The sequence below is a fragment of the Pteropus medius genome, unplaced genomic scaffold, assembly GCF_902729225.1.
Source record: "Pteropus medius unplaced genomic scaffold, Ma_sr-lr_union100, whole genome shotgun sequence".
Classification (NCBI taxonomy): Eukaryota; Metazoa; Chordata; class Mammalia; order Chiroptera; family Pteropodidae; genus Pteropus; species Pteropus medius.
Genome location: NW_024352787.1, coordinates 26,992,158 through 27,001,893, shown reverse-complemented (window position 1 = coordinate 27,001,893; position 9,736 = coordinate 26,992,158). Strand labels below are relative to the sequence as shown.

General features: G+C 40.1%; 1 non-coding gene and 1 pseudogene across 1 annotated transcript; both read left to right on the top strand.

Annotated features, from left to right (window-relative positions):
* On the top strand, positions 1–1,308 carry LOC120591675 (proteinase-activated receptor 2-like; annotated as a pseudogene).
* A 2,384-nt stretch (positions 1,309–3,692) lies between these two features.
* LOC120591961 (5S ribosomal RNA) lies at positions 3,693–3,811 on the top strand. Its single transcript, XR_005650028.1, has one exon. It is a non-coding gene; the product is annotated as a 5S ribosomal RNA (ribosomal RNA).
* Positions 3,812–9,736: the final 5,925 nt, after the last annotated feature.

Below are 9,736 nucleotides of genomic sequence, written 5' to 3'. Positions count from 1 at the left end.
ATGCCAAGACTGAGGGCGGCATGGCTGCCAGGGGACGCCATCCTACTGGCGGCCTCTGTCTCTGGTAATCTCACCATCCAAGGAGTCAATAGAACCTCTAAAGGAAGAAATCTCATTGGTAAGATTGATGACTCATCTCAGATCTCTGGGAAAGGAGTTACAGTGGAACCAGGCTTTTCCATGGATGAATTTTCTGCCTCCATCCTCACTGGAAAACTGACTACTGTCTTTCTTCCAATTGTCTACACAATTTTATTTATGGTTGGTTTGCCAAGTAATGGTATGACCCTGTGGGTATTTCTTTTTTAAATGAAGAAGAAGCACCTCGCCATAGTTTACATGGCCAATCTGGCTTTGGCAGACCTCCTCTCTATCATCTGGTTCCCGCTGAAGATTGCCCATCATATACGTGGCAACAGTTGGATTTATGGGAAATCTCTTTGCAAGGTACTCATTGGCTTTTCCTATGGCAACATGTACTGTTCCATTCTCTTCATGATCTGCCTCAGCGTGTAGAGGTATTGGGTTATTGTGAACTCCATGGTGCACCCAGGAAGAAAGCAAACATTGCCATCGGTGTCTCTCTGGGAATATGTTTGCTGATTCTGCTGGTTACCATCCCCTTGTATGTCATGAAGCAGACCACTCACATTTCAGCCCTTAACATCATGACCTGTTATGATGTTTTGCCTAAGGAGGTGTTGGTGGGGGACATGTTCAACTATTTCCTCTCTTTGGCCATTGGAGTCTTTCTCTTCCTAGCTATCCTCACAGCTTCTGCCTATGTGCTGATGATCAGAACACTTCAATCTTCTGCCTTGGATGAAAATTCGGAAAAGAAGAGGAAGAGAGCCAACCAACTTATTTTCACTGTCCTAGCCATGTACTTGGTATGCTTCACTCCTAGTAACCTTCTGCTCATGGTGCATTATTTCCTGATTAAACACTGGAGCCAGAGCCATGTCTATGCCCTGTATTTCATAGCCCTTTGCCTCTTCACCCTCAACAGCTGCATCGACCCCTTTGTCTATTAGTTTGTTTCACAAGACTTTAGGGATCATGCAAAGAATGCTCTCCTTTGTTGAAGTGTCCATACGGTAAAGCAGATGCAAATATCCCTCATATCAAAGAAATCCTCCAGGAAATCCAGCTCTTACTCTTTAAGTTCAACCACCATTAAAACCTCTTATTGAGTTTTCCAGCTCTTCCAATGGAAGTTTTATGAGAGAATTTGAGGCCTGTTTAATGTTATGGGAATGTGTCTGTTGTTTCCTAACCAAGCAGGTCTCATTACATACCACATGTATGCAGCACCTCTCAGGATTGCTGAAAGCATCCTGTTTGCATGAGGAACCCCCAAAATTAACATAGATGTCAGTTTCAGAATGTCTCTACTCAGATGCTCCCAGAAATGGAACTTATAGAAGCAGACTTTTAAAAAGTGACGAATAAACTGAAACCCAGTGACTTGCAAAAACTAGTGTTGCCATGAAGACCTAAGTTTTTAGCTCAAACTACATTTCTTGTACATCTCGGGTCAATCACAAACTTGTTAGGACTTAAGAGCCCTCAGAGATGATCAGTCCAGTTGACTGACTTGACAGATGAGGAAACCAAAGAGGGAAAGCAGAGCTGCCCAGAGTCATTTCCAACCAATGGCAGCAAGTTAGGATTGGGCAGCAGAATTTGAATGGTTAATGGGGTTTTTATACTACCTCATCGAAATCACTGAGGATCTTGTTTTAAAATGGAGGTTCGTCAGACCCGGGAATGAGTTCAGAGTCTGGGAACAGGGCCCAGGGACCTGCAATCTCAAAAGCCTCTGCGTGATACTCACGCTTACCAAGGTTTGTGTCTGGGTGCTGCTTCCACTTGACAAGGTGCCATGGTAGTTTTTGAAAAGAGAAGCAAATAGCAGAATGCTTTGTGTCTCTTTTATGTTCAGCTTATAATGAAATCTGTTTGTTGACTTCTTGGGTATTTCAATTTCTTTATTAATTCTTTGAGCTTTTGTATGTATCATTGTCACTTTGAGGAAAATACAATGAGGATTTTAAACACGGAAATACAAATTTTGTGTAACTTTTTACCGACTTAAACAAAATATTCAGATAGTCTAAGTTTTGCAACTGAGAATAGAATTACCACTTAGTATTTTAAGAAATTATTAGTAGACTATTTATTGTCAGTTTTGTCCCTTATTATCAAATAATGAAATTCTAAAGTTGTAACTGGTTTTGAACCACATCTCTTTGGAAAAGAATATGAAAATAGATGTGATTTGCAATATATTTAAGAGGTACTTGACTCCAAACTGACTTTATACAACTCTTGTATTTGTGACTTTTTGAAATAATTATTTTATCATATGATTTATAAATAACACATGACTTGTTTTTTTACAACTTATTTCTGAATCGTTAGTGTGTGGTGTGTGTGTTTGAGGGAAGGAAAATAAGGGAAGCAACAACATCACTCTTCTAAGAAGAAATGATGTGATACACATTTTTACATAACTAGAGCCTCCTGTATATATTGCTCTGTGATAAATATTTTACATTTAACCACATTTTAGAATTCTTTCTATGTCTGCATTTATGGGCTGACCTTCACTTTTAAAGGATACAAAATATTTAATATTTTGAATATATTGTGAGGTAGTCATTTTCCTACCTATGGTTCCCAAAGTCGTCTCCCTTGCCTCCATTAAAAAAGTGCTGCATTGAAAAAAGAAATCTATTTTGCCAATTTCTACCTTCTGATCGGTGTGTTTAATCCATTTACATTTAAAGTAATTACTGATAAAGAGTGACTTACTTCTGTCATTTTGCTATTTGCTGTATGTCATATCTTCTTTTGTTTCTCATTTCCTCTATTATTGTTTTCTTTTGTGTTTAATTGATTTTTTTGTAGTGAATTGTTTCAGATCCATTCTTATTTCCTTCTGTGCATATTTTAAATATATTTTCTTAGTGGTTACCATGTGAGTTACAATTGACATTCTAAATAAATAAAAATCTAGTTTGAATTGTTATAAACTTGTATCAGTTGTGTAAATACAAACATTGTCTTTTGTATTTTCCTATGTAGTTATATTTGGTCTTCTTTATTTCTTTGTATGGCTTCAGATTTCTGCCTAATGTCCTTTTATTTCAATCTGAAAGATTCTCTTTAACATTTCTCATAGGGCAGTCCTGCTAGCAGTGAAAGTTTTTGGGATTTGTTTATCTGGGAATGTCTTAATTTTACCTTTGTTTTTTTTTTTTTTAGTTTTCCACCTGGTTTTATTGAAATATAATAGACAATGAGTTGCTCATATTTACATTTACAATTCAATGAGTTTTGTTTCAATTATAGTCGGTATACAATAATATCTTCGTTTCAGCTGTACAGCATAATGATTAAAGATCTGTATAACTCACAAAGTGACCACCCCACTAAATCTAGTACCCCTGTCCCCTCTTACATGTTTATTACATTATTAACTATTTTCCTTCTGCTGCACTTTATATCTCCATGTCTATTTTGTAACTATCGATTTGTACTTTTTAATCCCTTTGCTCTTTTTTTGCCGTCCCCCCAACCCGTCCCATCTAGTAGCACTTAAAATATTCTCTGTATCTATACTATACACTATAGACTATAGACTATAGGCTATAGACTAGAGGGACTTCTTTAAGGAGAAAAAACATGTCTACAGCCATACCACCCTGAATATGTTTGATCTCATCTGATCTTGGAAGCTAAGCAGGGTTGGGCCTGGTTAGTACTTGGATGGGAGACCACCTAGGAAGACCAGGTGCTGTAGGCATAAAAAAAAAGGAAGCCCCTCTAACATTTCCTGTAATACTGGCTTGATGTTGATAAATTCCTTTAACTTATTTTTGTCTGGGAAGCTCTTTATATGGACGTCGACTTCAAATGATAGCTTTGCTGGATAAAGTATTCTTGGTTTAGATCCTGGATTTTCAACACGTTGAATATTTTGTGCTAAATCCGACATAGTTTCTTTTGAGAAATCAGCTGCCAATCTTATGGATGCTCCCTTGTAGGTAACTAACTGCTTTTCTCTTGCTATTTTTAAGATTCTCTCTTTGTATTTAATCTTTGGCATTTTAATTACGATGTGTCTTGGTGTGGGCCTCTTTGGATTTCTGAGTTTGGGGACTCTCTGAGCTTCCTGGGGTTGTTTGTCTATTTCCTTCATCAGGTGAGGGAAGCTTTTCATCATGATTTCTTCAAATAGCTCTTCAACTTCTTGTTTCCCTTCAGGTACCCCCATGGCATGGATATTTTTACATTTAATGTGTCCTGTAGGCTCCTTAAATTATTATTATAATCTTGGCTTCTTTTTTCTTGACATTCCAAATGAGTGTCCTTGGCTTCCCCATTCTTTATATTGGTGGTTCAATCCTTTTCTTTATCCACTCTGTTTATTCCTTCATCTCAGATTATTTGTCCTTCATTTCTGACTGGTTCCCTTTTATAATTTCCATTTCCATCTTTATGCTTTTTATCTCTTTGTTAAAGTTCTCACTGATTTCATCTATACTTCCCGTAAGTTCATTGAGCATCTTTATAACCAGTGTTTTGAACTCTGCACCTGTTAGATTGCTTGACTCCATTATTCCTGGATCTCTATTCTGTTCTCATATGATTTCTGCTTCTTTGTCTTCCCATTTTGGCAGCCCTTCTGTGTCTGTTTCTGTGTACTAAGCAAAGCTCCTAAGTCTCCTGGTCTTATTAGCATGGCTTTGTGTAGTAGGAGTCTAGTGGCACAGTCCTGAGAAGGGTTCAGTTGCAGGCCAAGTTTAGCCCCAGCCTGTGCCCCTCCGGGGCCACCTGTTAAGATTCAGCAAGCAATCCACAGATGCTGTGTTTATAGTCGCTTCAAGAAACCACACCAGAAACCATAGCCAGCTGCCACCAGTGTGAGTTTTGGCACTGCTCAGCAAGGAGCACCAGACTCACCAAGGACACACTGGATGTGGCTTGGGTAGGGCCATGACTTGGTGGAGGCAGGGTTTCAGGGAATCATCTGGGTGGAGCAACCTCTGTTACCCAGTTTGATGGTGACGTCTTAGCTATGGCAGTGCTATGCCTGTACACTGGGGGCAGGGAAGGGGGTTCAAAGAGGCACTTTTGCCTGGGAGAGAACCTCCCTCTGGCCCTCACTCTGATGACTCAGTGTCCCCCTGTAAGTCCCTGGTACCCCCACCCCCTGTGCAGCCAACTCACTGCAGGTGCTGAGTGAGCAGATTCGTCACCTCAAAAGTCCACTTATGGACATAGCCCCTTTAAGAGGCATCAGCAGATACCAGCTGCCGCTTTCATAGCCTCTGTCCCAGTCAGCCGCCTAGGACCAGGCAGCCTTGCATCTTCACCCCCTCCTACCTTCTACTGTTGCAGGTTGACTAATTATTTCTCTCCCTAGTTGTAGGTGACTTTCCTTGCTGTTTGTTCTGTGTTTCTGTAACAACTTTGATTTGGTCACAAGAAGGATGAACAAAGCCTCTATCATCTACACCATTTTTATCCCAGACCCCTTACCTTGATTTTTGAAGGATAGTTCTGCTGGGTATAAAATTCTTTGCTGACAGATTTTTTTTTTTTCATTCAGCACTTAAATACATCATTTCTCTCCTTTATGGCCTCCATGGTTTGTGATGAGAAATCTTATTGTGGATCTCTGCTCTGTCTCTCATTGCTTTAAAAATTCTTTCAAGAATCTTTGTCTTTTGAGAGTTATAATTTATCTTGGTGTGGATTTTTTTTTTTTTAGTTTATCTTACTAGGTGTTTTTCACACTTCTTGGATGTATAGATTTATGTCTTTTATCAAATATGGGAAGTTTTTGACCATTATATCTCAAATATTCTTTCTACTCTTTCTCTCTTCTTCCAGAATTCTCATAATATATATGTTGATTGTCTTGATGGTGTCTCACAGGTCCTTTAGGCTCTATTTACTTTACTTTATTCTTTTTTCTTTCTGTTCCTCAGATTAGATAATTTCAATTGTCCTGTCTTCATATTTGTCACTTTTCATTTCCACCTGTTGAAATATGCTGTTGAAACCCTCTAGTGAATTTTCCACTTCAGTTAAAGTACTTTTTGGCTCCATAATTTATATTGGTTCTTTTTTTTTTTTTTTAATAATTTCTATCACTTTGTTGATGTTCTTATCTTGTTAATATATTGTTTTTCTGATTTTCTCAGTTCTTTGTTCTTAGTTTCCCTTAGCTTTTTGAGTATATTTAAAACAGTATACTTAAATTCTTTATCTAGTAAGTCTAATGTCTGGACATCCTCAGGGATGGTTTTATTTTATTTACTTCTGCCCCCTGTGAATAGCTATACTTTCCCGATTTTTTGTATGCCCTGTAATTTTTATTGAAAATGGAATTTTGAGTATTAAAATGTAGTAACTCGAAATCAGGTTGTCTCTTTTTCCCTAAGTTAGCTTTTATTGATTTTGATGTTCATTTATTTAATGACTTTTCCAAACTATTTTTGCAAAGATTGTATTCCTTGTTGTGTGTTTCAGTATCTAAGTGGTTGGCCTCTAAGAGAGGTTTCCTTAAATACCTGGAGCCAAAAAGAAAAAATAGTAGTACTCTTTCAGTCTTTGTAGCTTGGTTCTGAGTTGGGGCACTCCTTCAGTGCTAAACCATGCTGCCTACAACTCTGCCTTAGCCTTCACCTTATACTTGTGTGGAGCCCACAGAGTCACCAGAGGTGATGCTGAAGTACATCTCAAATCTTTCCTGAGTATGCATTCCATCCTTGGAATGCATATGGCACTCTATTTTTTTTCAGTATGTGCAGTGGTCCTTCAGAGTCCTTATTCTCCCAATAACCTTCTTTCTTTGTCTCCTCCATTTCTGGCTTTCAGGTTATGTAGGCCACTTGTCCCATCTGCTGTCCCTTGCTTCAGAAGGGTATAGGGTGTATATGACTTTAAATCTTTCCATAGATGTTGCTGCTGCCTGGAAAGCCACTCTAGCCTGGTAGAGGTGAAAGGGCATGAAAAAAAGTCAACCTCTGAGCCTTCCCTCAGGGAACCACCAGACAAGTTAAAATATAGCATTATAGTATTTTAAGAATAAGGTCTGTATTAGCCCCCTGGCACCAGCAAGCCACATCAGAAATACAGGCGACATCCCCACGGCTGCCTCTACGCTAGGGAATGAGGAATGAGAATCATGTGGACAAAAATGCCACAATGTTCTTTTCAGGTTTCCTTTTTTCTTTGTTAAGCATCTTCCTGGTTGCTGTAAATTTTAGATTCAATTCCATAGTCACAAAAAAGCTGATTAGGTCAATCTTTGCCAGCTTCTTGTTGTTTCAGTGTAGAGACTGGTAATTTAAATGTCCTACTCCACTATTTTCCATGATATCATCTGTTCTCTCTCTTTTCTTAACTTTACATTTTTACTGAGATAAAATTTACACACGGCAAAATGTATAAATCTTAAGCATATGGCTTGATGAATTTTTACATATGTATGCACTCATGCAGCCGCCACTCAGATCAAGACACACGTTTTCAATTCCTCAGAAGGTTCCTTTAGTATCCTTTTCAGACAACCATTATTATGACATTTATCACTTTAAATTAGTTTTACCAGTTAGAGCTTTTTATACATGAAAGTAAGCAGTAGATACTCTTCTGAATTTGGCTAATTTTGTTCAGGCTAATGTTTCGGGGATTAATTCATATTGCTGCATGTAGCTGAAGTTCATTCCTCTTTATTACTGCAAAAATTTCACTCTATGACTGTACCATGATTTGTTTATCCATTAATCAATTAATGGGCACTTGGGTGGTTTCTAGTTTGGGGCTATTATGAATAAAGTTGCTATAATTTCTTGCATGTGTCTTTTGGTGGATATGATATATAGACTTTTTCCACTTCGGCATATGTTTGGGAGAAGATTCTTTAGGCCATTTAACTCTTGGGGGATACCCTGCTCTCTATGCCCAATGGCCTTTGCTCCGTGTTCACCCAGTCGGAATTCTGGTTTGGTTCTTTCTTCTTGAACCCTATGCCTCCCAAGAATTCTGTGACTTTACCCTGTTGGCTTCACTCCATGATGTTGAACTCTCATTTGCTGTTCCTTTGGCTCTTCTTAAGCTCCAGCTGGAGCCTCCCACCAAGTCCCTCTTGGACAGTATAAGCTGTCCACCTTGGCTATCTCATCTCTTTACAAAACCTCGACCCTCAGTCCAGTGAATATGGAATCCAAGGCTCTACCCACAGCCCTGCCTTCAGAGAGGGCAAATGGCCAACTGCTTTTTGGACACCTCTGCTTGGGTGGCCCCAAGTCTCTCATAATCTACATTTTCCCAACTGCCCTCTCCATCTCCCCTCAGCTCATCCTCTCCCATCTGCAAGAACTGTTCCACTTTTTCTCCAACCACCCAAGTCTGAGACCCCCTTCCTTCACTTTTTCTATTCTTCCCCTGCCCCATAACTAATTTGGAGAACCCAAGTACTGTCCATAGAACTGCTTCAATGTCTTGGGGAACCTTTTCTCCTCTCTAGACCTATGGCCTATGTTCCCATTCAGGCTTTAACATCTTTTCAGCCTCTTTGCTGGGCTTCTAACCTCCAGCCTTGCCTTCGCTAATCAACTTGGCCTGTGGCTCCAGACGTGATGCCCAAAGTTGGCTCTGGCTGTGTCTGCCTCAGCGGTGAGGCCATGCTCAAGGCCCTGCCTTTCTGCCTGGGCTGCAGCTGAGCCAGCTTCGGACGCCATTCCTTAGCACCGATCGTGCATGGCGGACACGCTCTATGGCCAGGGCTCACGGACAGGTTTTTCGAGTTAGGGATTTGGAAGGGACTCCAGGGCTGGTTGCAGTTCAGAGCCCATTGCAGGAGAGCCCCTGCGTGAGCTCATCTTTCCTGGGGTGACTGGACTCAGGGCTCAGCCGGCTGGGGAAGCGAGTTGGAAAATTTCACACTCAGGCTCACCACTTGGCTGGCCTTCGGGCTCTTGGCAGCTCAGGTGACTTGTGGTGAGGCCTTAGTCGACTCTTCCCTCTAGCAAGTACTGTGGGGGCTGGGGCCACCTCCTGATAGGTCACAAACAGGGGGCTAAGTAGGGAACCTTGAGAAGCAGACCCTAGTGGGAAGAGCTTGTGTTCTTATTGGAGAAAGGAGATTCATAGGAAACAATGAGAGAACAAGATTGGTGGGACTTTTTCACGGGGAGAGATAGTATTGATCATTTGAGATTGAAAAGCTAATTTATTTGTGCTTTAATGTGTCCACAATCCCTTAGAAGAGATGCAGTAATACATTCCAGAGAGATGGTAACTTATGGTTAAAAGCACGGGCTCTGGAGCTAAACTGCCTGAAGCCAACATCTAGCTCTACCACTTGCTAGCTATGTGACCTTAGGCAAGTTGCTTAACCTCTCTGTGCTTCTATCTCCTTATCTGTAAAATGGAGTTAACAGTAATAGCACCCATCTACCTACCTCATCACATATTTGGGATCATTAAATATGTTAATACCAGTGAAGCATTCAGGGCAGTATCCGACATCTAGTAAAAGAGATGCTTGACAAAATTCATGTTGTTTTTATTCCGCTTGTCCCAGACTACCTCTTTGCCACTCCCTCCTACCATGCTTTTGCTATTCTAGTCCCACGGTGGTACTTTTGACTTTCTCTGTCTATATTGGGGAACTATTGTTCCTCATTCAGACCCAGCTCAAAAATCACCTCTT